Source organism: Cucurbita maxima, unplaced genomic scaffold (assembly GCF_002738345.1).
Source record: "Cucurbita maxima cultivar Rimu unplaced genomic scaffold, Cmax_1.0 Cma_Scf00057, whole genome shotgun sequence".
Classification (NCBI taxonomy): domain Eukaryota; kingdom Viridiplantae; phylum Streptophyta; class Magnoliopsida; order Cucurbitales; family Cucurbitaceae; genus Cucurbita; species Cucurbita maxima.
This window is the reverse complement of record NW_019272073.1, coordinates 618,312-644,998: the sequence shown is the minus strand read 5'-3', so window position 1 is coordinate 644,998 and position 26,687 is coordinate 618,312. Positions and strand designations below refer to the sequence as shown.

Here is a 26,687-nt window from a genome sequence, read left to right as displayed (position 1 = left end):
TGCGCGCGCCTGATGCGCTTCTCCAGCCCACGGTCGCCACGTGTCACTCGTCGGTCCTGCTGCACTCCTCCGTACGTCGGCCGACATGTGGCGGTGATGCCTCCTCTCTCCTCCTGCATTTTTTCAGAAACGTGAGTTTTGGCGTTTTCGATCCATTTTCTTCTGATTTTTATATCTTCCAATCCTTAATCCAAATCAACAATTTCTCTTCACGAACATTGTAGATCTCATATTCTATTTCTACAATATATTTTTCTTGTATTTTTTTGGGAATCACAGGTCTTATTATTTAAGTTCGAATTTAGAGAAAAATACGAGTTCTTACCAAAAATCGCGTTTTCTTGAAACTCCGATTTTCGTCCAGAAACTTCAAGAAACCTGTGTGAATCTTATTTTAGTTACATACCTCAAAAACTCTAGACTAAACGCTCAAGAAACTCCTCATATCTAGATAAAATCGAAACAAGAAGTTCGGAACCTTACTTTGTCCATTCTCGGATTTTCTTGCCGGAATGAGTGGATCCACCACCCAAACTCCTTTTCCAGTACCAAGAGAAGTATTGCTTTGAAGTTTCTTGCCTTGGATTCGATCTCCAACTTTGTTTCTTTGCTCTTCCTCTCTCCCAAACCCTAACTTCTTCACCTTTCTCCTTCCTCTCCCTCTTTTTTTTTTTTCTTTCTTTCTCTTTCTTCTTAGAGCCCAAACAACTAGACCGGGCAAGAGTAGGGGCAAAATGACCCTTTTGTCCCTATGTTGTTATTTTATTTTTTTATTTATTTATCTAAAAATTAAGGTATTACAATTCTCCCCACCCTAGAAACTTTCGTGTTTGAAAGTTTATCCTCCCCGGAAGAGTTCGGGGTAAGACCTCCTCGTGTCATCCTCACATTCCTAGGTGGCTTCATTGTCCTGATGGTTTTCCCATAAGACCTTGGCTAATGGAATCTCCCTTTTCGTGGTTTCCTTACATCACGTGCCATTATCCTTATGGATTTTTCTTCATATGTTAGATTCTCCCGAAGGGGAAGTGTCTCGTGATCGATGATGTGAGTGGGATCCGGAGTGTACTTTCTCACATCGATACATGGAGTACGTTGTGCACTGCAGCGAGCGTGGGTGGTAATGCTAGTCTGTATGCCACGGGCCCTACCCTTTCTAGGATTTCAAAGGGACCCACGAACCTCGGGCTCAACTTGCCCTTCTTTCCCAACCTTAGCACTCCTCTCATTGTGTAACCACCCAAAAAAAAGTGAAAAAGAAAAAAAATAGGAAAATAATAATAATAAGTAAATAATAATTAAAAAAAAGTAATAAATTATCGACTCTCTCCACCTTCCCTAAATATCGTAACACCTCCTACAATTCCAAAATGATCAGAAAAAAAAGAAGTAAAACAAAAACAAAAAAATGGCAGATTTTGAGAAGGGAAAAATAGGAGAAGGAAACAAAGGAAAGACCATTGGGAGAGAAAAAAAGAAGATGTCCTCCAATTCAAGAAGATTTGATAGGAAGGGAAAGAGGTAGAAAAGTTTGGTTAGATCTCCTTTTCTTTTATTTTTTGGAAGAGATAGAAAAGTTATCTTACATCTCTTTTTCAATTATTTAGATTTTTGGATATCTTATAGAAAATCAAAATTGATTGAAAATAGCTTTGTAAATTGATCTAAATTGGATCATCATTTTTAGGAAAGAGAAGGAAATCATAATTGATTGATGCATAGACATTCTTACTAAAGGAAAACTAGAATCGATTGAAAATGACTTCTTTGATTAAATAGTCATTTGGAAAAGAGAAGAAAACATAATAGATTGAAAATGGCTTACTGTTAATGATAGTGGGCATAATTCAAATAATTTATGCAGCTTCAACATCTTCCGTCAACGCAATTTAAAAAAAAGAATTGCTTATTCCTCTTGTCTCTTATATGGGTTTCATAATTATAGAAATTTGTTCTATAAGTGATACGGGACTCAATGGAGCTATTTTACAACTAATCTCTCATAGATTTATTGGCGCTGCACTTTTTTTTTTGGTGGGAACAAGTTATGATAGAATACGTCTTGTTTATCTCAATGAAATGGGTGGAATGGCTATTCCAATTCCAAAAATATTCACGACTTTTAGTATCTTATCGATGGCTTCCCTTGCATTGCCGGGTATGAGCAGTTTTGTTGTAGAATTAAGTCTTTTTTGGAATAATTACCAGCCAAAAATATTAATTAATTTGGTAATGGCAATTGGAATCATATTAACTCCCATTTATTTATTATCTATGTTACGCCAAATGTTCTATGGATACAAGCTTTTAATGTTCAAAATTCTTATTTTTTTGATTCGGGAAAAGAAGAGTTGTTTGTTGCGATCTCTATCCTTATAACAGCAATAATATAATAATTAATAAGGATAGTCATACTAGGAAAGAGAGGAGAACATAATTAATTGAAAATTGTTTTATAATTGCAGTCATTTGTAAAAAAGAAAAAAAAAATACAGAGAGAAGAGAAACAAGGTGGTACAATAGAGAGAAGGAAAATGGAAGATGTGAGAAATTATTATTATTTGTACCCAGAGTAATATTATAACAAACCATAGTTGGATTGAATGATTGAAATCGCATGAAATAATATTGACATATTTTCAATTTAAGTTTTACGCCCAACAAAAATTTAGAAACAATGAAAACGTGGAATTCGATTTTTACTGAGACCGTTTTAGACCCATATTTCACATTGTTAGTTGGATTATTAATTAAAATGTGAAATACTAACGAAAGGTGACGAATGGTAGGATATGAAGCCGGTTTTTACTGAGACCGTTTTAGAGCCGTATTTCACATTGTTAGTTGGATTATTAATTAAAATGTGAAATACTAATGAAAGGTGACGAACGGTGGGATATGAAGCGGATTTTTACTGAGACCGTTTTAGAGCTGTATTTCACATTGTTAGTTGGATTAATTAAAATGTGAAATAATAACGAAAGGTACTCTACTCTCATAACGTAACGATATGACTGTAATAGGTATAAGAATGTTAAGACTCTGATAAATTAGGGATCGATATGACCATGAAGAAGAAGGAGAAAACACTCGATCAAGCACTTCAAACCAAGACATCAATCAAAGATGAAAAGATACTCTACTCTCAAAATTTTCAAGGTAGAGGTTGTGGTCGTGAAAGCCACAGAAATGGTCGAGGTGGTCAAGGCAGTAGTAATGAAGGATACTATAAGAAGAAGAGACAGTCGAGCCAAGAAAATTGGTGTGGAAGAAGACGCAATCGAGGATGAGGCGGCTGATCAATCTATTCCAACATTTAGTGCTATAAATGTCGCAAATATGGTCACTATGTGAATGATTATAACTCCGACAAATGTTACAATTGTGGTAGAATGGGGTATGTTGCAAAAGATTATCGAGCAGATAAAAAGGTGGAAGGAGTAACCAACCAAGCCTTGGAAGACGTAACAAATGAAGGTCTTCTCTTGCTGGCTCAAAATGAAGACAACATCAACAATGACACTCTGTGGTACCTCGACTCAAGGGCAAGCAACCATATGTGCGGTCATGAGCACCTATTCAAAGAGATGCAAAAGATTGAAGATGGTCATGTGTCATTTGGAGATGCGTCAAAGGTGGAGGTCAAAGGCCGAGGTACGATACATTTCTTGCAAAAGGATAGTTTAATAGGGTCAATCCAAGATGTTTATTACGTACCAGACCTCAAGACCAACATATTCAGTATGGGAAAACTCACAGAGAAAGGTTACTCGATATTCTTAAAAGACCGCCTACTACACCTGAATGACAAGCAAGGGCGTTTGGTTGCTAAAGTAGAGATAGGAAGAAATTGGATGTACAAACTGAATTTAAGAAGCATATGAGAAAATTTTTTACGAGTCAACGTAGAAGACAAAGGCATCACTGTGGCATCTCCGCTTTGGTCACCTACATCATGACGGCCTAAAAGAGTTAGCAAAGAAGAATATGGTGCATGGGCTACCCAACATGGACTTTGAAGGAAAATTTTGTGAAAAATGTGTGCTCAGCAAGCATTCGATAACCTCAATTCAAAAGAATGCTGAATTTTGGGCTAAACAACCTCTCAAGTTGGTTCATATAGATATATGTGGACCAATTACCCCCGAGTCTTTTAGCAGAAAGAGGTATTTCATTTTCTTTATCGATGATTACTCACGAAAAACTTGGGCTTACTTTTTGAACGAAAAATCCAAGGCATTCGAGGTGTTCAAAAAGTTCAAAGATATGGTAGAGAAGGCAACTGGTAGACACATAAAAGCTGTACGATCCAATAGAGGTGGCGAGTATACTTCGACGGCTTTCATGGAGTATTGCAAGGAGCAAGGCATAAGGAAATTTCTAACCGCATCTACGTACAAAATCGATGTTCACATGCATAGTTAGATGATCAAACACCACAAGAGGCCTGGAGCAGACAAAAGCCTACAATTTCTCATCTCAAAGTGTTCGGTAGTGTGACTTATGCTCACATACCGGATCAACGAAGAACGAAGCTCGAAGGCAAAAGGAGAAGGTATATTTTTATTGAATATGATGAGAAGATAAAAGGATACAAGCTACTTGACCCGATAAGTAAGATGGTGATAGTGAGTCGTGATTTGCGAGTAAATGAAGCAAGCGAATGAGAGTGGAACAATTTGACGGAAGTTAATATCGAAGTTGGAGAATCATCAGTTGTTGCACCAACAAGTACACCAACAGACTCAGAAATTTCTGATGATGAAGATGAACCACGACAACCCAAAATGCGAATTTTGCGAGACTTGTATGATTCAAAAAATGAGGTACACCTTGTATGTCTTCTGGTCGATGCTGAAAATATCAGTTTTGAAGAGGCGGTGGAGACAAGAAGTGGCAAACTGCTATGGATGAGGAGATTAAAACGATTCATCGCAACAATACATGAGAGTTGACAGAATTACTGGAAGGAAGTCAGCCCATAGGTGTGAAGTGGGTATTCAAGAAAAAGATGAATGCTCAAGGCAAGAGCGGTACAAGACGCGACTTGTTGCGAGAGGATACAAGCAAAAGCCAAAAATTGATTATGACGAAGTGTTTGCTCCCGTCGCAAGAATGGAGACAATCTGATTGCTCATTTCCCAACCAGCTCAATTCAAATGGCTGATTTTTCAAATGGATGTCAAGTCGACATTCTTGAATGGTGTGCTTGAAGAAGAAGTCTACCTCGAACAACCACCCGGTACATGAAATTTGGAGAAGAAAAGAAGGTACTAAAATTGAAGAAGGCGTTTTACGGGTTGAAGCAAGCACCGCGAGCATGGAATACTCGTATTGATACATACTTCAAGGAGAACGGGTACAAGCAATGTCCCCACGAGCATGCACTTTTCACAAAGAACGGAGGTAACGTGATACTTGTTGCTCTTTATGTCGATGACATCATCTTTTCAGGAAACAATGATGAAATGATATAAGAGTTTAAAAGCACAATGACACGAGAATTTGAGATGACAGACTTGGGCTTGTTGAAGTTTTTCTTGGTTTGGAGGTTAAACAAGGAGAGACATGTATTTTTATATCATAGGAGGCATATGCAAAGGAGATTTTGAAGAAGTACAAGATAAAAAATTGCAACCCGATATCAATACCAATGAAACCAGGTGCAAAACTCTAAAAGTACGATGAATGAGAACGAGTAGATGCAAATAGGTACCAAAGCCTGGTAGGAAGCCTTCGCTATCTATTTCCCTAGTTATTCTCTTTGTGGCAGGTTTTGGGTTTAGGGTTTAGAGCAAAGAAAATCAGTGTAAAATCAAAGCAAAGAAGCAGAACAAAAGAAAAGGAAAAGAGCATAGAAAAAAAAGAAGAATACAGAGAAGTAATAGAAAAGGGTTTTTTGGAAAAACTCAGTGTTCTTTGTCTCTTTGTCTTTCCTCTCTCGACTTCTCTTTCACAAATACGCGAGTAGTATATTTTTACAAATGGGTATCAGAGCGTTCTATTGTTAGTGTGTGTAAGATTTATTTCACAAATTAGTGAGATTTATTTAATAGAAACTTCTCCCTAGCCGACACGTTTTAAAACCTTGAAGGGAAGTCCAGAAGGGAAGCCTAAAGAACAACATCTACTACCAGTGGGCTTGGGCCGTTACAAATGGTATCAGAGCCAAACACCAAACTGCATGACAACGAGGACGCTGGCCCCCAAGGGGATAATGAAATCCCACATCGGTTGGGGAGGATAATGAACCATTCTTTACAAGGGTATGGAAACCTTTCCCTAGCATATGCATTTTAAAACCTTGAGGGAAAGTCAAGAATGAAAAGCTTAAAAAAGACAATATCTGCTAGTGGTGGGCTTCGGCCGTTACATTCTTATGTAAAACACCCATTTTGATGAATGAAATTTTGAACAAGTTTCCAAATCTGATTTTGATGAATGAAATTTTGAACAAGTTTCCAAATCTTTCTATCTTTGATCTTAAGAGGTAATCTAATTCTAGCATTATATCTTGGTTGATCTGAATTTTGTTATCTCTTGGTTGATCTGAATTTTGTAAAAGAAGGTGTTAATTTCTTTGATTCAATGATTCGTGCTTCAACAAAAGATTGGATCATTGGGTTAGGATTAGGGTTGCGTTATCAATTTGGTATAGAGCCAAGTTTGCATTTTTGTGGTTACTTTAGAATTGATTTTATCTTTCATATATTATATTGTTTATCTGTCCATTTATTTCCTTGCTACCATGTCCACCATTCTTTGTTATCTTTTGACTTTATTCTCATTTCTTCTTAAAAGATCATATTTTGATCTTGAAAAAAGATTAAAAAATGTCTAGAATTTTATTTCATAATATTGTAATTATAAATCTTTATCATTAGACCATTTGCACTTTATTCTCATTTTCTTCGTAAAAGATCATATTTTGATCTTGAAAGAAGATAAAAAAAAAAAAAAAAAAAAACATCTAGAATTTTATTTCTTAATATTGTGATTATAGAACTTTATTTAAAGATAAAAAAAAAATTTGATTAACATTTTTTCTTACACCATCTAAATTTGGAACGGTTGTGCTTGATATAAATATATATATATTCATAATTTACACGGGAAGATTATTCTAAATTTGCCCAAATTACAAAAATAATAATAATAATAATAATAATAATAATAATAAATAATTAATTATATCATTCTCATGTTTTTTCTTGTTGGAATTCTTTTTTTAGTGCACAATTCTATCCAAAAATATTTTTGTGTGTCTTAGTTTGATCATTTCTTTTTTTATTTTGTTGTAACTTCAAAATTACCTTGTATTATTGTCTTGAATAGCTCACTATTATAAGAATTGCTTTATCCATATATTAGTCTACCTTGATCATAATTTAGTCACTTTTCTAAATAGCCTACCTTTGTGTGTAATAAACACGAGTGTTGATGAGTGTAAAATCAGTGATTGAGTGTGTGAGGTCCTAAGCATATTTAACTATTGTTTGTACAATCATGAACTAAGACGAGGGAAACAAAGGGGAGATCAATGAGATAGTTGAAGAAGTCCAGGAGAATGAGGAGGAATTGGATGATGGGGGAGTCATTTGACACTTCTTAAAACTCAAGTTATAGAGATGCGGTGTTTAGTCAAGGGGACTCCTTTTAGTCTTGTCATTGATAGTGGAAGTTGCACCAATGTAGGAAGTACCATATTGATCAAAAAGTTGCAAATTTCAACCCAACACCATCCTAAACCCTGCAAGCTTTAATGGCTCAATGATATTAGAACAATGAAGGTAGTTTTCCAAGTTGTAATATTTTTAACTTCGGGAAAATATAAAGATGAAGTTGTTTGTGATGTGTTACCAATGCATGCTCGAGACATATTGCTTGGCTGACCTTGGCAATTTGATAGGAAGTTCTTTGTGATTTGTTCTCCTCTCCAACCAATGCGGAAAATCACAATCCAAAATGTAATGGATCAAATAAAAAAAAAAAAAGAAATCGCAGTCGTCGGCAAGATAAAAAACTCCGGCGAACCTAGACCGATTATAAGGGTGTGGAAACCTTCCCCTAGCATATGCGTTTTAAAGCCTTGAGGGGAAGCCCGAAAGGGAAAGCCCAAAGAGGATAATATCTGCTAGCGGTGGATCTGGGTCATTACAAATGGTATCAAAGCCAGACACCGAACTATGTGCCAGCCTTCTCGTTGTTTCTCGAAGAGGGGGTAGACACAAGGCCAGCTAGTAAGGATACTGGGCCCCAAAGGGGGTGGATTTGTGAGTAGTCTCACATTGATGGGAGGAAGGAAAGAGTGCTAGCGAGGACGCTGGCCCCGAAGGGAGGTGGATTGTGATGTCCCACATTGGTTAGGGAGGAGAACAAATCATCATTTACAAGGGTGTGGAAACCTTCCCCTAGTAGACGCGTTTTAAAGCCTTGAGAGGAAGCTCGAAAGGGAAAAGTCCAAAAAGAACAATATCTGCTAGTGGTAGATCTGGGTCATTACAAATAGTATTAGAGTCAGACATCAGACGATGTGCCATCCTTCTCGTTGTTCCCCGAAGGAGGGTAGACATGAGACGATGTGCCCCTAAGGATGCTGGGCCCCAAAGGGGGGTGCATTTGGGGGCGGTCCAACATCAATTGGAGGAAGGAAAGAGTGTCAGCGAGGACGCTGGGGCCCGAAGGGGGGTGGATTGTGATCGATGGACCTGGGCCGTTACTTCTCATATCATGCATAATTCTAACGGGTTATATTTCATTTCATTTATCGTGATATCATGTAATTCATAACATACTGTGTACATACAATTTAGAAAACATAACATAAAAGCCGGATATCATGTCATTCATAACATGCTATATACATGCAATTTAGAAAATATAACATAACACCCCAAGGCTTTTAACATGTTATTCAGAACATGTTGTATACATACAATTTAGAAAACATAACATAACACCCAAGGCTTTTAACATGTCATTCAGAACATGCTATATACATACAATGTAGAAAACATAACATAACGCCCAAGGCTTTTAACCTGTCATTTCAACAATTCATACAACAATTACCTCAATAGTCACACAAAACAATCTAAACAGAACATATCACATCATAATATATCGTATCATAAACATGTCATATCGTAAACACTTCGTGGTCATATCGTTCCCTAATTTATCAGAGTCTTAACATTCTTATACCTATTACAGTCATATCGTTACGTGAACATACCTTCGTCATATCATCACAGGAACATATCTTAACGCTATCGTTCTATCAATTTATCACAAACCTATCCCTTTCTACCCATAACTTAACCATATTCTTTCATCAATCTCTCATATCTATAGCACTCCGGTATGTAACCTAACCTTAATGTTTCATTAACGTATCTTACTCCTATCGTTACATTTCTTTTTGTGCATCCTTCCCGTACCCTATCTCAAACATATCATTGAACACATCGTACCGAGAAACATATCGATCCACAAACAATTCACAAATATCAATATATATGACACGTGCAAAACCATAGGGCACGTGTCAACATCAAATATAACCATGCCGATAGTAAGGCCACTTACCTGATTAGCTTAGGCTGATGTCCCAACGTGTCCTTAATAAAAGTCCATTGAAATCCAAGTCAACCTATGTGAGCCCATGACATCAGTTTCAAGTTTGAACTTCTACAAAATTGTTTCTGTAATTTATATTTATCCATATGTATACTTCATGCTAACGTTAGAGTCTTTGCATGAGTTAAGTCTTGAAATATTTATATATGTTTGTTATAGTATTATTTTCATACATACCATTTAGCACCCATTAACATTTTCCAGATATTCTATTTTCTCTTAAGGTGTTTAGTATCGTTAACATTTTATAGATAATTTCAATTATATTCACAATCTTCCCTCCCTGTCTCTTACTTATTGTGTTCCCCTTCTTTGAATTACTCTTACTTATTTGTGTTCCCTTTCTTACTTATTGTGTTCCATTTTTTTAATTATATTCACAATCTTCCCGTTTGTTTTTTCTTAAAAGTTAGTTTTATTCGATTTTTTAATCAATTCTTACCTTTTTTTTTTAACTAATTGTAACTAAATTAATAAATTAATATCATTAAATAAAATAAAAGGAAAACTACTTACCTCTTCAGATGCAAAATCTTTCTAGCAAAGCTAAATCTCAACTTTTTGTTTATGTTTGCATTTGTTTTGGAGGGAAGATGAAATTCTGATGATATAGTAATGCCTCCTTTCTTTTTATTTTTGTTTGTTACATTTTTAAATTATGTTTAGCAATTACTTTTGGTTATTGATCATGTCTTAGGTAAATTGCTAAATAAAACTAAATAATTGGAAAAAAGAAACTTATATCTAAGATATAACTTACCAAAAAATCTCAATTCTCTCTCCCATCTAAATCTTCCTCTCCTAATGTGAGATATTTCTGTTTTCTTAAATCCCGACATTTTTCATTTCTATTTCATGTTGCAGGAATGGGTGGGTTGAGGAGAGATATGGAAAATGGAGTGAGAGAAATAGGAAATAATTGTTTTTATTTATTTATTTATTATTTTTTAACCTAATAATAATTTTTGTTTATAATAATTTTTTTATTGGTTTATTTGTTTATTTATTTATTTGGGTTATTACATCTACAACACTTGATGATTATTTGGGTTCCACTCTTTAAAAATCTCTTCCGTAAAACTTTGAAATGCTGAATTTTTGGATTTTGTTTAAGGCTTATGTATTTCCTCATCCCTCTTATTGACATAGGACTAATACGTCTTGCAACTCCCTTTACTATTTTCGCACCAGTTAAGTAACGCCTCTTGCTGTTTCAGTAGTTGATCATATTGTCTATTGCTTTGTTGTCCTGCCATCCCTATGGGACTACCGCCTCCATCAGATTTCTTGCCTCAAGTTTTTCTTCTTCCTCAGCAAAAGGGACTATAGCCTCCAGGCACAGCATGGTTATCAACGGTGGAAAAAACAGCCTCCCCACTTTCTTACTTGCACATTTGACAATTTCATCTGCTACAATCTTGTCCACATCGATGCTCAAATTCATTATGATTGCATACACTAGTAAAACTCTGTCAGCTAACAATGTACTATCGTGTGTAGTGGGTAGTAGGTTGGTCTTTACGAAGGCAGCCCAAACTTTTGCTTCTGGGTTGAGGTCTGCTGCTATTATAGTCCTTGCTTCTCTTCTCAAGAGCTGCCACCATGTTGCTTCTATGGCTACCATCCTGAAGGCCATCTCAATTTGATCATCCGATGGAGCTAGCACCATTTCGTTGAAGGTGGCGTGTTCAAAAGATTGTAGGTGAAACGGTTGGTTGATGGCTTTACGGTTCCAATCAACTATTTTCCCTCTCTTTAGGCACTATAGCTTGCTCGCTTTGATGACAGAACATCTCCCACCTTAGATCGTTGATGGTGTTAAGAAAGGATTCCGAAAATGTAGGGTAGAATGCTGGAAACCTTCTTTCCACCAACACTACTCTTGACTTGAGGAGCTCATACTTGTTGTACGCCTCCTCGTTTGCGATTATTCTTTTTTGTGTTGGGAGGTTCTCTATTTTGTTCTTGCCTTTTCCTTTCGTTTAGAACCGGTGCCAGTTAGGAAGATATCTTGATTTATTTCTTGTAATTCATCATGTTGCACTTCTTCCTTCCCTCGCATCGCTTTTTTGCCTCTTGTTCTCAGTGCCATGATTGTCGGTTGCAAGCTAAATTTTTATCTTTGGTTGCTTGTAAGTGTGAAGGTGAATTCGCAATATAACATTGGGTTATATCTTTTGTGGAAGTAGCTTCTATATAAAACAAAAGATGATGTCAGTGTCATTGATGTTTGTAAGAGAATAAATTTTTTTTTTTGAAGGCACGCTGCTATATTTTTCCTAACTCAACAACCGGCTATTGTAATAATTTTTTTTTAATAGTAGTCTGCTGTACTTATTTTATAACACCAGCCTTACCGTAAATTTTTTTTCATTAAATTGTTGTATTTTTTCCTCTTTTTGTTTTATAGTAGATTGCTACCATTTGTTTTTTTTTTTTTTTTTTTTTTTATAGCTATCAATTTTTCCTTTTTTTGTTTGACAGTCATCTTTTGTATTGGTGCTTTAACTTGAGGTTTCGTGAGAAAGTGCACAACAATTATATCAAATTCATGCAAATGAGGGAGAACACGGTACTCTATGACAACATGCACCGAAAGAGAATAACTTTNTTTTTTTTTTTTTTTTTTTTTTTGTTTGATAGCTATCAATTTTTCCTTTTTTTGTTTGACAGTCATCTTTTGTATTGGTGCTTTAACTTGAGGTTTCGTGAGAAAGTGCACAACAATTATATCAAATTCATGCAAATGAGGGAGAACACGGTACTCTATGACAACATGCACCGAAAGAGAATAACTTTGTCACTAATCACAACCTAGTATGTACCAAGTGTAATTAGCCTCCTTAATAAGTTGAAAATAGCCTTTTTAACCACATCAAAATCCTCATAATTCATCTACAAAAATTGGCTATTTCTTTGGGGCATGCTAGTCATTCATGATAAAAAGTAAAATAAATTCTAAAAAAAAAAAACTATCATTATGGTAAGTGAAGATAACTATTTAAAAACTACTATAAGTGCATAAATAAAAGAAGGAAAACCAACTTGGCTTCCCAGGAGTTTGTTACCTGTTACCGTTCTTTGTTAGCTTCCTTTAGTACAAAATGTTTTATTTTTCAGCTCTTAATGCCTCTTTTTTACTTCTCCACCCAAATTCGACTTGAGTCTCTGTCCATTCACTGTGAAAGGTCTCCTTTCATCTCCATGTTTTATCGTTATTGCCCCATAGGGAGTGACTTCTTCAACTATAAACGGACCGGATCATCTTGATTTTAATTTTCCAGGGAATAATTTCAGCCTTTGAATAGCAATACTCTTTGTTTTTTGTAGAATTCCTTGGGCCTAATTTTGTTGTCATGCACATTTTTATTTTTCTTTGTACATCTTAGCATTTTCGTAGGCTAGGTGCCTAAATTTCTCCAACTCATTTAGTTGCATTCGCCTCAAAGTCTCCATCTCTTGCATAGTCAAAATTTAACTTCTTTAATGCCCAAAATGTTTTATGCTCCAATTCTAGGGGTAGATGGCATGCCTTCCCAAAAAAATAGCTTGTAAGAAGACATTTCTAAAGGGATTTTGAAGCTTGTCCCTGAGCCCATAATGCATCATCAAGTTTCACTGACCAATCTTTCCTGTTGGGTTGTATCCCTTTTTCCAAAATACTTTTAATTTCTCTTTTGGAGACCTCTGCTTGTCCATTGGTTTGTGGATGATAAGGTTTCGTCACTCTATGTTTTACATTGGATCTCTCTAATAGACTATTCATCAATCTATTCACAAAGTGCGTTCCCTCATCGCTAATTAATTCTCTTGGTACACCAAACCGAGTGAATATGTTTCTTTTTAAATACTTGAGTACGATCTTCCCATCGTTGGATGGACAAGCTATTGCTTCCACCCACTTGGACACCGTCGACAACCACTAGAATATATAAATTCCCATAAGATGGTGTATAAGTCACTTGAGCATCATTCAACGTTTTGCTTACATAATAGATAGGATGAAGTACCTTCCACTTTTTCTGTCCTAACATTGCCCCCACAGCATTGCAACTAGCATCACACATCAACTCAAACGGTGAATCCCAATCGGGTGTTGACATTATAGAAGTTGTGGTCAGCGCTGTCTTTAATGCTTGGAAGGTAGTCATGCATTGTTTCTCAAAAACAAATTTTCTATTTGTCTCCAACAAACTACACAACGATTTTGCAATTTTGGAGAAATCTTTAATAAACCTCCTATAAAACCCTATATGGCCCAAAAAGATTCTTATGCCTCTAACTGACATAGGTGAATTCAATCTTTTGATAGCTTCTATCTTGACTCTATCAACTTCTATTCCTCTTCTTGAGATCTTGTGGTCTTGCGACCTAGCACTATTCGACCATGAAATGACATTTTCTCCAATTCAGTACAAGATTCTTCTTCTCACATCTTTGTAGAACCTTCCCCAAATTACACAAACAAGTCTCAAAAGATTCTCCATAAACCGAAAAGTCATCTATGAATATCTCCATAAATGTTTCTACCATATCTGTAAAAATGGCCATCATGTAACATTGAAATGTTGTTGGAGCATTACATAGTCTAAAGGGCATTTGTCTAAAGGAAAAAATTCCATATGGGCATGTAAATGTGCTTTTCTCTTGATCTTCTGGACTTATTGTAACTTGATTGTATCTCAAATAACTATCCAAGAAGCAATAATGTGACTTTCCAGCAAGCCTATCAAGCATTTGATCAATGAATGGTAAGGGAAAATGATCCTTACATGTCGCTTTGTTTAGCCTTCTATAATCCATGCAAATTCTCCATCCATTCACTATTCTAGTGTTGTTGAGATGATGATGGATAATGTCTTCTTGTCACCTAAATAAGCATATTTAAAGTTAGAAGGTAGTGGTTTCAAGTCAACTGCGACACTTCCTCAATAGATGGTTTCATCGGTGAACTCCTTCCCTCACATTCTAATGACTCAAAAGTTTTGCTGAATTCTGCTAACTGTTATATTCTATCATTCTAGTTACTATCTTCTTCCTGCTCACTTTCCCATCATCCCATTCCTCGGTCGTTGGTTGGTCTGTCGATTCATATACTGCTGAGCATTCTTCTGTCACTGCTGGATATTTCATGTTGTCGTTGATATTAAATTCAACTTTTTGGTCACCCATTCTTATCGTGATGGCTCCTTTGTAGACATCTACTAATGTTCTTTTGGTCTTTAAAAATGGCCTCCCCAAAATAATTGGTACATCATGATCGGCTTCATAATCTAAAATAATAAAATCTGCAGGAAATATGAATTTATCAACATGAATTAAGATGTCCTCAATCTTTCCTTCGGGATAAGTGATGGACCTATCGGCTAGTTGTAAGGTGATTGTAGTCGGTCTAGCCTCTCCAATCCCCAACTTCTTGTAAATGGATAAAGGCATTAAGTTCACATAATTCTCTTCCTAGCTCATTCCTCCAATTGATACGGGAATAGTGAACGAACCAGGGCCTTTCTCCTTTAGTAGGATCTTGTTCTTCAAAATTGCACTATACTCTTCATTTAGTGACACCACCTTAAATTCTTCAAACTTTATTCGATCAGTGAGGAAATCCTTCAAGAATTTTACATAATTTGACATTTGCTTCAAAGCTTCCACTAGTGGTATGTTTATATGAATTTCTATCCATAAACTTCTCAAAATGGGCTTCCTCTTTCTTTCTTTTTATTCTTTGGGGAAAAGGAGGTGTTGGTGTGTATGTTCTGCTCTCTTGTCCACTACTGGCTGTTGTTTGCATTTTAGGCGGCTTCTCAGTTTCTACATAATCATTGATGTGATCTTTCTGTACAAGAGCTTTCTCATTTCTCTATTGTGTATCAGTAGCTTCTTGGGAATGACTATCACCTTGTTCTACACTTTTTTTCCCCTACTGGATATTTTTTTCCACTTCTCAACTCTATTGCTTGACATTGCTCTTCGCCTTCTCTTTTTTTGGTGTTTTGGTGTCTGCTGGCAGCTTCCTAAGAGGCTTATTGACCTACTTGAACTTCCAAATTTTGCAATGAGTGTAACAACCCTAAATTTCCACATATCTAGAGTCGCCACTAACATCTCATGTTCATTTCTAATGCAGAATATAACTCTAAGAATGGTCATCTTTATTAGCGAAAAAATTTAAAACTTCAGAATACGTTAAAACACTAGAAAACACTGTCGGACTTACGTGTTTCAAACATCATCCTGGAGTTCAAGATAAGATAAAAACAATTACAAATTAAATAATTTAAATAAATGAAATACAAGCACCCTATCCTAACCAAAACTAGGAATTTCAAACATGCAACTATCCTATGCACGCGCCACAGTCTCTAATCACGATGCCGCCTTCAACCATACATGGGCACGTTGCCTTTACCTGAAAAACAATATGGCACACGACAGAAATACTCAATAAGTAACCTCACTATAGGGGACATGCTAATGCAAACACATGTAATCATGAATTAGGGACCTATCTCTAATCATCTTAAGGAGACCTCAAGTCTCGGATAAATTGGATGTGTTACTTCCCTACACACGACTCACACATGCGAGTGTGAATCCCCAGGGCGCTCGCACACCCCTTGGACCCTCTGGTCAAGTTAATCTGTAGCGACGTTCGGAGGTCAGCGGAACCCCATAGTGTCATGTGCCTCATGAACACCCTCATCTGTGTGCATTTGCGCTCATCATACGGTGCGCGTCCACACTCATCATCTCTAGGGGAAGTAGCCTTATGCTTATGAACATACAATATGCATGAGATCCCTCTAAGTCCAATTATATATCCTTCTAACACAACCCTCTAGTCTCATCTCTTGGTTACACTATGTAACACGTGCTCGTGGATATTTACATTAATATCATTTTCATACTTTTAGGGTTGTGTTCTATGTCGATCTAATGACATGATGCAATATGGCAAACAACATCACATGACATGTTCAACATGGAAATCATCATCATGTTAATAACATCGTCATGCATACATCATAGTCATCATAGAAGCCATTAAGTGCACCAAATATAACATGTACGCCATGCATCGAAACATAAATAACGTACATTTAACATACATCACAATACAACGTCATACTCATACATCATCATAAATCAAACAATCTTTAGCCTATCCTATAGTAAGGGCACTTACTTGGTTGGTCTTGACCAAAGTACTCCCTAATTAGCTAAACGTAAGTTCCCGTTCCATGAGAGCCGCTTCCTACGTTGCCGGGGTTTCTTTCCTATCACACCATTCGCCACCTTCCGTTAGTATTTCACAATTAATTTACCAATAATTTAATAAATGTGAAATATGGCTCTAAAACGGCCTCAGATACCTTAATCGAGGCCAAAAATAGGTCTGAGAGGGTCGAAAAAGTGGAAACTAGACCAAAAATAGGGGAGTCGAGCCAAACAACCGCCGGAGGAGACGCAAGCCGTTTGCGCTGAGCCGAGTCAAGGGACCACTTACGCCACTGTATGCCATGTGGCAGAATCAAAGCGCGCCACGTTATGCGGTATGCATTGGGTCGAGGCATGGGTCGCACTCCGGTTCGGGTCGACTGCTATAGAAGGCTACTAGGTCGGGCTAGTTGTTGGGCCTCAGTTTATTGGATTGGGCCGCAAGTATTTGGGATGCAGGGCGGTTCGAATGGACTGTGGGTCTGGTCCCGGGTCGGTTCAGTTGAACCGTGGCTTTTGTGTTGGATTGAGGTGTGGGCCACTATAGTTGGGCTGGGCTGAAGGCAAAGGCCGAGGGGAAAGAAGTCGGGCTACTATATCGGGTTTTTGGTTCTGGTTGGCCCGGATCCGTGGATCTCATCTTCCTTACCCAACTTCGGCTGAGTTTTTGGCGCATTTTCTCTCTCCTTCCCGCAGCGCTTCCGTTGCCGATTTCGGTCCTCTTTCTTCCTTTTCCTCTATTTTTTGTCCTTCTTTCCTTCCTTGAAATTTAATGGCCTAAAGGTTCCTAAAACCACAAATTTAAGAACGTTTAGGAAAATCCAATTTTCTAATGACGGCGCTTACGAAAAGGCACAAAACGTACCTTGATTTAATGTGCTTTCATTAGGAATCCTTCTCGTGGTGGTAACTGAGCGTTTGGCATCGATTTTAGAGTGATTTGGGGCTCATCGAAGGAATTAAAAATTCGCTGACGTTATCCGAAATCTCTTTCTCTCTCGTATTTTCGTCCTTTTCTCTATTTGTAGGTATTCTGATCGATTCTGGGAGTCGTGGACTAAAGGCTGAGCGAGGTGTGGCTACCATTTTGCGTGGGGTCCATGAAACTCGGTAGTTGCTGGAAAACTCATGAGTTTTTTTTTTTTTCTTTTTCCCGGGTCATTACAATGAGGCTTGTTGACTTTGTATCACGACATCATTTTTAGCCATATATTCCTTTATTAGGCTCTCAATAGAGGTTCCGATATATATTGAGCTTGGCTAGTTCTTTTTCCTTGGGTGTTGACTCGTTGAGAACTATAAGCAAATTGATTTTGTAATCCAAAACCTAGAAGGTAATTTACTTTAGGTGGCATTTGTTGGTTGTATGAGCCTTATCCCTTCCATAAAAAATTGAGGCCGGATTGCTTGGACATTGATCAAAGGTGTGTTCCTCTCCACAATATACACAAGATTCGGCTGCTGTCTGGTTAATTACAGCAACTATATGGACTGGTGCTTTGATCATGGAGTCTTGTCTCAATGCTAGATTTTGTAAAATATTAGTCACCGAGGCTAGTTGAACGTTGATAAAAGACAAAGCATCAACTTCAAGTACTCCTTTGGTCTTCTTTCCTAGATTGCTTCTCACATCGGCCCATTGACAATTGTTAGATGCTATTCTCTCTAAAATCTCATATGGTTCATTGTATGTCTTTGAAAAAATAGCTCCATTGGCGGAAGCATCAACTACTTGTTTAGTAGCAATATTTAATCCATCGTAGAAAGTCTCCATTTGTATACAATGAGGTAGTCCATGGTGAGGACACTTTCTAAGCATCTCCTTAAATCTCTCCCAAGCTTCACTTAGTGTCTCATCTTTAAACTGATGAAAAGCAACAATCTCATTTCTTAACCGTGCGTTCTTAGTGGGTGGGAAATACTTGATCAAAAATTTCTCTGCTAGACTATTCCAAGAATCAATTGCTCATGGTGCTAAGGTATTCAACCATGATTTAGCCCCATCCCTCAATGAATAAGGGAATAAGCTCAGTCTAATCACGTCTTTATCCACTCCTTGGAATCGAAATGAGTCACTAACTCCAAAAATGACTTTAGGTGTAGGAGAGGATCTTCTGACGGTAGTCCATGAAATTTCCCAATGGTTTGTAACATTTGAAACATCACGGGCTTTAACTCAAATGTAGTTGCTTGCATTCGGGTCTAATAATGCACGGATTTAGCTCTTCCACAGCAGGGTGTATATATGCTCGAATCGCTCTTTCTCTGTCATCTGCTAATTGAATGACTTTAGCAGTAATTCTCTCTTAATTAGCCATCATCGCTGGATTTTTAAACTCTCGATTCAGCTAGGCTCCAAGTTTTATTTATTGTATATTTTGTTCTGTCAGGATCCAAAATAAATTCCAAACCCGTAGGTGGGTTCATACACATAATTCTGCAACAGTAAACTTAATTCTGCAACCGTAAATACAGCAGTAGAAAATTTAGCTTACTATGGCTTCTTGTTGGCTCCAACTCACGAAAAACTACAATAAGTAAAATAACCAAATTAGGTTCCCCGGCAACGGCGCCAAAAACTTGATCACTTGTGGATGTATATAATAAAATGATGTAAAATTCACAAGAATAAGTGCAAGTATACACTATCAAGTAGCAATTAATAAGTAAATTATCGATTCCACAGAAAACCTATCTTTTTGGTTAATTTTATAGCTGAAAATTAAGTGAGGTTTTGGGTAACATTCAAACGGGTAGTGGTGATTTTGACTACTTAAACAAAACTAAAATAGAGTGCCACTACTGTTGAAAAATAGAAAATGATGAGAAAATCAATCATAATGCCGGAGAGAGTAGAAAATGATGAGAAAATCTATCATAATGCAAGGAGAGAATAGAAAATGATGAGAAAATCAATCATAATACACGGAGAGATTAAATAGATAAGTGGTTGAATTTTGTGGTAGATTTTAGTTCCTTTTAATAGATTCCCAAGCCCACTTCCAAGGGTCATGCATGATGATTATTTTCATAATGGTTTGTAATTTCTATTAACAAGGCTCTCAGAGAAAAATTATTCGTAACACTTCTATTACCCTTCAAGTCTCCCTCCTTGCAATAGAACTAGAGTATTAAAGAGGATTTCATTGCTCCCTCTCTTCTCCCAAATGAGAGAGCAACTATGTATGTAAAGTAGCTAATTAAACACACATGTAAATCATTAACAACTCTTTAATAAACTAAAATCATATCGTCAACATACTTAAACTATATAAAACTCTTTCGCATCTACTTAAACTATATAAAACTCTCTCGCATCCCCTATAAAGTTTAGCTCTCCATACAAATTGAATTAAACAAAGGAACCCACGTCTTAATCATATAAAATTGATAGAATAAGAAAAGAGAGTAAGGAAATAGAGAGTTATCCAGCTTTGTTGTCATTCTTCAATGGAAGTACCCTTCTCTTGAGCTCTCACATCCACCTCTTTGTCCTAATCTATCCTTCATGGTCTTCTCTTCCTTCTGTTGTCAACCGCTGCTGTATTAGAGTTTTTTTTCTCTTCTTCTCTAGTTTCACAGCAGTTCATAGCAGCAGAGGTCTGTTGTCTAATCCAATTTTTCTCTCCCAAAGTGTGTGTCCCTCCTTTTGGTCTTCTTTTTCCTTTTATATTGAGCATGGGTTTCTACCCTTTAGGGCTGGAAAAGAATAAGTTGTCCACATAGGATGTTCCTCATTGGGTAGTCAATGACTCACTTGGACGACTGATGTCAATTTAAAATTTCATGTCATCCCCCATTTGTTTCTAGATTTGCTACTCCCTCATGGTTCAACATAAAGGTTTGAAATTTTACCACATAACTCAATTAAATGTGCAATTAAGATCGATTTATGCCAAATCGTATTTTTTCATGTTGAACAACAATAAACGATTTCATGCTCACTAAGTAGAATAAATGGAGTAATAAATGAGAAAATGGTGAATAAGAGTGCAATATTAACTACAAAAAGACTTGATATGACTCACTTTTAGAGAGTTATCAGTATATTTAACGTTCCAAGACTTTATTCATGCAAAGTCTTTAATGCTCACATGAAGTCTAGCACATGAACTATTGTAAGAGTTAGAGAATTGAACATGAAATTGATGTCATGAATTCAATAGGTTTACTTTGATACAAAGAACAAAATTGAACTTTCATTAAACATAAATTGGTGACAGCAGTATAAGCTAATCAGGTAAGTGATCTTACTATAGGATAGGCTAAAAATTGTATGAGTTATAATGAAATGATGTATAAGTTGTATCATATGATGACGTATGAGTATATGATGATGTATGAGTTGTGATGCTTGATGATGTGCGTAGTATATATATTTCAATGAATGACATACTTGATATACTTGATGCACTGTAACGACCCAGATCCACTGCTAGCAGATATTGTCCTCTTTGGGCTTTCCCTTTCGTGCTTCCCCTCCAGGCTTTAAAACACCTCTAATAGAGAAGGTTTCCACACCCTTATAAATTGGTTTGTTGTAACTACCCGAAAAAAAAAAGAAAAAAAAAGAGATAATAATAATAATGAGTAAATAATAACTAAAAATAAATAAATAAATTATCAACTCTCATTCTTACTTCCCATCTTCCATTTTTATTTATTTATTTTTGTCTGTTCAGTTAACTATATTCTGGATTTCCATCCCTGTTACTTCTGACTTAGTTAACAATTATATTCTTAGTTTTTAATTTAATCAATTCATTTGTTTATATTCTTTTTCTATAATTCATATAAAATGATTGACAACCTAAATCATTGCAACAATTCAAGAGATCTAAAATATAAAATATAATTGGTTGTGATTTCCCAAAACTCATGCAAAAAAAATTTCATTTAATCTCTAATTCAAAACTAAATAATTGTAACAAAATTAATATTACTTAATAAAATAAAAGGAAAATTTAACATACTGACCTCTTCAAATGACATATGTACCTCTGGTTTCCTAAAACTCATACAAAATTCTTTTTATTTAATACCTAATTCAAAACTAAATAATTGTAAACAAATTAATATTACTTAAAAAAAAAATAAAAGGAAAATTTAATTTGGTTAAACATTTTGTTTTTTTTTTTCTATTGTTTTTGTAGGAAGGAAGAAATTCTGATATGGGTAAATATGTCGTTTGTTTTTACGGAAAAAGAATTCTTGAATTCTTGATTGTGGTCAAATTTATTTGTAGGGAAGGAGTCGCTAGAGCCAAAGGAGGTATCAGTTACCAAATATTTTTTTTAATATATTTTTATTATTTATTTATTTATTTATTTATTATTATTTTATTTTATTTTTCCAAGTCATTTTTAGGAAAGAGAAGAAAACATAATAAATTGAAAATCACTTATGTTAATTCGATAATCATATTAGGAAATAGAAGAAAATAGAATTGATTGAAAATTGTTTTATAATTGTATAGTTATCTATAGGAAAGAAAAAAATGCAGAGGGAAGAGAAACAAAGTGGTACAGTAGAGAAGGAGAAAGAAGATGTGAGAAATTATTATTATTTGTACCCAAATAATATAATATTATAACAATCCATAGTTGGATTGAATTATCAAGCGGCATGAAATAGCATTGATATATTTTCAATTTAAGTTCTACTATCTAACAAAATTTAGAAATAATGAAAACGTAGAATTCAATTTTTACTGAGACCATTTTAGAGTCATATTTCACATTGTTAGTTGGATTATTAATTAAAATGTGAAATACAAATGAAAGGTGACGAACGGTGTGATATGAAGCGAACTCCAACAACTTCTGGAGTAGCTTTCGAGGAACAAGAGCTTACATTAATTAAATTAGCGAATATTTCGGCAAGGCCAACCAGGTAAGTGACCTTACTATAGGATAGGCTAAAGGTTGTTTGAATTATGATGATGTATGAGTATGACGTAGTGTTGTGATGATGTTAAATGTACGTTATTTATGTTTTGATGCATTACGTACATGTTATATTTGATGCACTTAATGGCTTCTATTATGAGTATGATGTATGCATGACGATGTTATTAACATGATGATGGCATAGGACACAACCCTTATGATGCACTTAATGGCTTCTATGATGAGTACTATCCACGAGCACGTGTTACATAGTGTAACCAAGAGATGAGACTAGAAGGTTGTGTCATAAGAGATGTATAATCGGACTTAGAGGGACCTCATGCATATTGTATGCTCATAAGCATAGGGCTACTTCCCCTAGAGTTATATTCTTCATTAGAGATGAGCATGAGACGTTAGTGGCGACTCTAGATATGTGGAAATTTAGAGTCGTTACAATGATGGATTTAAAGGGTGTAAGAGTCGTACAACTAGTAATAAGTGAAGAGAGAGAAATGACAGTTGTACAAATCTTTTAGGGTTTAAAGAAAAAAAAAAAGGAAAAGGAGAGGCGGCGGGGAGAAGAAAAGAAAAGAAGAAAGAAGGAAGAAAAGAAAAAAAGAAGAACGAAGAAGAAGACAGAGGAGAGGGTGGAGCGGTGGAGATGAACGACGGAGCTTGAGGCGCTTGTTATCGACGGTGGGCCGAACGGTTGAGGAAGGGAGACGGTAAGTTCTAGTGGTGTGATTTTCGTTGTTGTTTTCCAAAATCCTAATACATTTCATGGGATCGATGTACCTAGGTTATTGTCGAGGGAAGTTGGTGAGTCCTTGTGAAGAAGAAGACATGGGGTGTTGAGAGGAAAGAAAGATCAAGAAGGAGGTGGGAAGAAGAGGCTAAAAGTTGAGGGGGCACGACCCGACCCGACCCAACCCACCTGTACAGAACTGAAACTCAATTTGTTTTCCCATTTCACACCATCATATTCGTCTTTATCTAGATTTAGGAACTTGACTCACACATTCCATAAATGTCTTATTATAGGAAAATTCCAAGCTTGGTCAAGGGACACTTGAAGACTCAATTAAGTTTTGGTTAGTCTACGATCAGGTAAGTAACCATCTAGAGCAAGTTTTTTTTAAGTAATTGCTTGTAGGAGTCGATTTGGACTTGTGGCCAAATAGTATAGTAATATCTGTAGGAATGGATATAGTTAGTTCATGGAGGTGGTACTTCAATAATGTGTGTGATTGTATTTTGGTTGTCGTTATGGTTATATAGTTTCGTTGGTCTGGATGTGAAATCTCGTATAGGCATGTGAAATGGTATGTTTTTATGTTGAGCTAGATGGTTATTATGGTTATTATGTGACTTAGGATGGCGACATGTTGTCGTCGTGGTTCTTTGTTAGGCATTAGGCGTGGGGCTTGGGTAGCCCATTGCTACTCGTTGAATGTTGGATGAATTATTAGGTGCTAGTAATTATAATTTAGGGAGCACATAATGACAGTGTACCGTTTTTGTAGTCACCCAGAAGGGTTGAGGGTAATCATAATATATTACTGTGATAAGAGGTGCTTAGTGAGACGAGCCATGGCCTTTTACTGATCCAGTCGAGCGGCATAAGACAAGTAATTACTGTTCCTAAGACAGGTAGTTTTATTGATCTGAGCCGACAAGAGCATAAGATAGGTAGTGACTGACCCGGCCTTGCGAGGCACAGTGGCAGGTAGTTACTAATCTTAGGAACAGTTGAATGTTGCCAGGCACCACTAGGTCTCTAACTAGTGACTAATCGAGCTAAAAACTTAGAATCCCATGAATAAGGCTAAGTTCGACAAGAGCTTATGAGCAAGTTGCTTACTGGGTATTGTTATAAACTCATCCTATGTTGTTTGCTATTTTTCAGGAGAAAAGTAGATATGGGTCGGTGGCGTGGATGTGTGGAGTTGTGCAGCTGCAGAAGGGGGCCCTCAGATTGAGTCCTCTTCTCCATGTCATTTTGGTTATGATTTTTGACGTTTTTGAAAACCTGCTATATTTTGTAACCGTTGCTTTTTATGTGACCCCGCAGATCTTCGTTATGTGTTTTATATATTTTTTTGTAAATGTATATCAGGAAACCTTTATCTTTCAGTCCCTTGTTCAAACTAAATGAAGTGTTGAAAAGTTTTTTTTTTTTACTCTTGAGTCCACGTGGCGACCCGTGATTCGGTATTTTCTAAAGATCGGTTGTTACAGTTTTGGTATCAGAACCCCAGGTTGTTAGGTCCTGTAGACCTAGTATCAGTTGGGCCCTCTGTAGCTCGGCTCGTAGCCATGTTCCTCCTTGACCAGGTAACATCGGGAAGTAAGTTAAAAGTGGTAGTAATAGGTGTAGTCGTATTGTAGTTTAACTCATCATGAGATGACGTGAACCCATAGATCGTTATGGTTAAGGTTTGGATTGGACATCTAGTAACCTACTTGTTGTACAATGTAGATACTATGGCACCCGGGAATAGAAGAAGGAGGGGTAGGAGAGTCACCAGGGCTCTAGAGGAGTCTGAGCCTGCTCAAAAGTCAGTCCCGGAACAAGCACCTAAGATCGTGCAAGCGCTGCCAGCACAAATACAGGGGAAGACAGGGGCTCCACCTTCAGATCTAGTACTGGTCTCTAACGAGACTCTCCAGGCGCTTATACGGGCCGCTGGGGCAAACCAAGGGGGGGATAGCGCTGGCATGACAAGAGAATAGAAATTCATTAGAGATTTTCGAAAGCATGACCCTCCGACCTTCGAAGGAGAGGAAAGTGATCTAATGATAGCGGAAACATGGGTAGAAGCAATTGAGACCCTATTCGGGCATATGAATTGCCCTAAGGATCAGAAAGTGAATTGTGCCTCTTACGTGCTTAGGGGTGAGGCCCACTTTTGGTGGAAGGGTGCTCAAAGAATGTTGAGGAGTGGAGCCGAGGGTGAAGAACCAATATGTTGGCACGGAATGAAGAGGGCATTTTTCCACAAGTACTACCCACTAGTGAGTCAGTATAGGAACGAGGCCGTCTTTCTTAACCTGAAGCAAGGAAATAAGACTTTCGAGGAGTACGATAGGGAACTGACCCGATTGTCCCGATTCACACCAGATCAGGTTGATACGGAGGAAAAACGAATACGGAGATTTATTGCAGGTCTTCGAGAGGAAATCCAAGGAACGGTGGGGGCAGTGGCACCTACTACATATGTTGTCGCCTTAAATGCTGCCACCATGATGGACGTCCAACTCCAAAAGATGCTCAGGAGGTTTGGGAATCAGAGGAATCTTCTGGGTAAGCGAGAATGGAGCGAAAATCTTGATAGAGCGTCACGACCCGAGAACAGAGGGAGGTCACATAAGCCACCTCCAACTGAGAGGCAGCGGGGGCGTTAGAATTGAGGTCCCTAGATTTGAGAGGCCCACTTGCCCCATTTGTGGGACTAGACATACAGGGGAGTGCAGGGCAGGTTCTGATGCATGTTTTCATTGCGGTAAGAACGGCCATAAGAAAGTTGACTGCCCTTATAGGAGGCTTCAAGAGGAGAATAGAGTGTCAGGGTCAGGCCAAGGAGGCAGAGGGGGCATGGCAAAGAACCGTGGTACTACTAGGGCAACTGCCGGGAAAGGAGCAAACAACATGGACACTGTGGTGCATATGTAGCGTATATTCCCTAATTTGAATTCGAACACTTCGAACTCAATCGTCACACTGTTCTATGGTTTAGTCCGATATGAGCTAGCAGAGGGACCTAATGGACCTATAGATCATGGGCTTCAACGATCCAAGATTAACTAGTTAAACTCATTAACCTTGTTAACCAACATTCGTTAACTACTAGGACACTCCACTATAGCCTAGTAGTTGCACTCCCCTCACTATAGATATATTTCTATCTATTTGATATAACCATAATTAGTAAGTCGTCC

The 26,687-nt window shown here is 37.0% G+C and overlaps 2 long non-coding RNA genes and 1 other non-coding gene across 3 annotated transcripts; 2 read left to right on the top strand and 1 right to left on the bottom strand.

The window, feature by feature from the left end:
- LOC111471771 lies at nucleotides 1-662 on the bottom strand. Its single transcript, XR_002715248.1, has 3 exons — nucleotides 484-662; nucleotides 326-378; nucleotides 1-113 (listed from the first exon to the last, which is right to left on the bottom strand). It is a non-coding gene; the product is annotated as an uncharacterized LOC111471771 (long non-coding RNA).
- LOC111471772 lies at nucleotides 126-26,687 on the top strand. The gene is made up of 3 exons (XR_002715249.1): nucleotides 126-279; nucleotides 20,566-20,573; nucleotides 26,678-26,687. It is a non-coding gene; the product is annotated as an uncharacterized LOC111471772 (long non-coding RNA).
- LOC111471779 lies at nucleotides 18,648-18,755 on the top strand. The gene has a single exon (XR_002715256.1). It is a non-coding gene; the product is annotated as a Plant small nucleolar RNA R71 (small nucleolar RNA).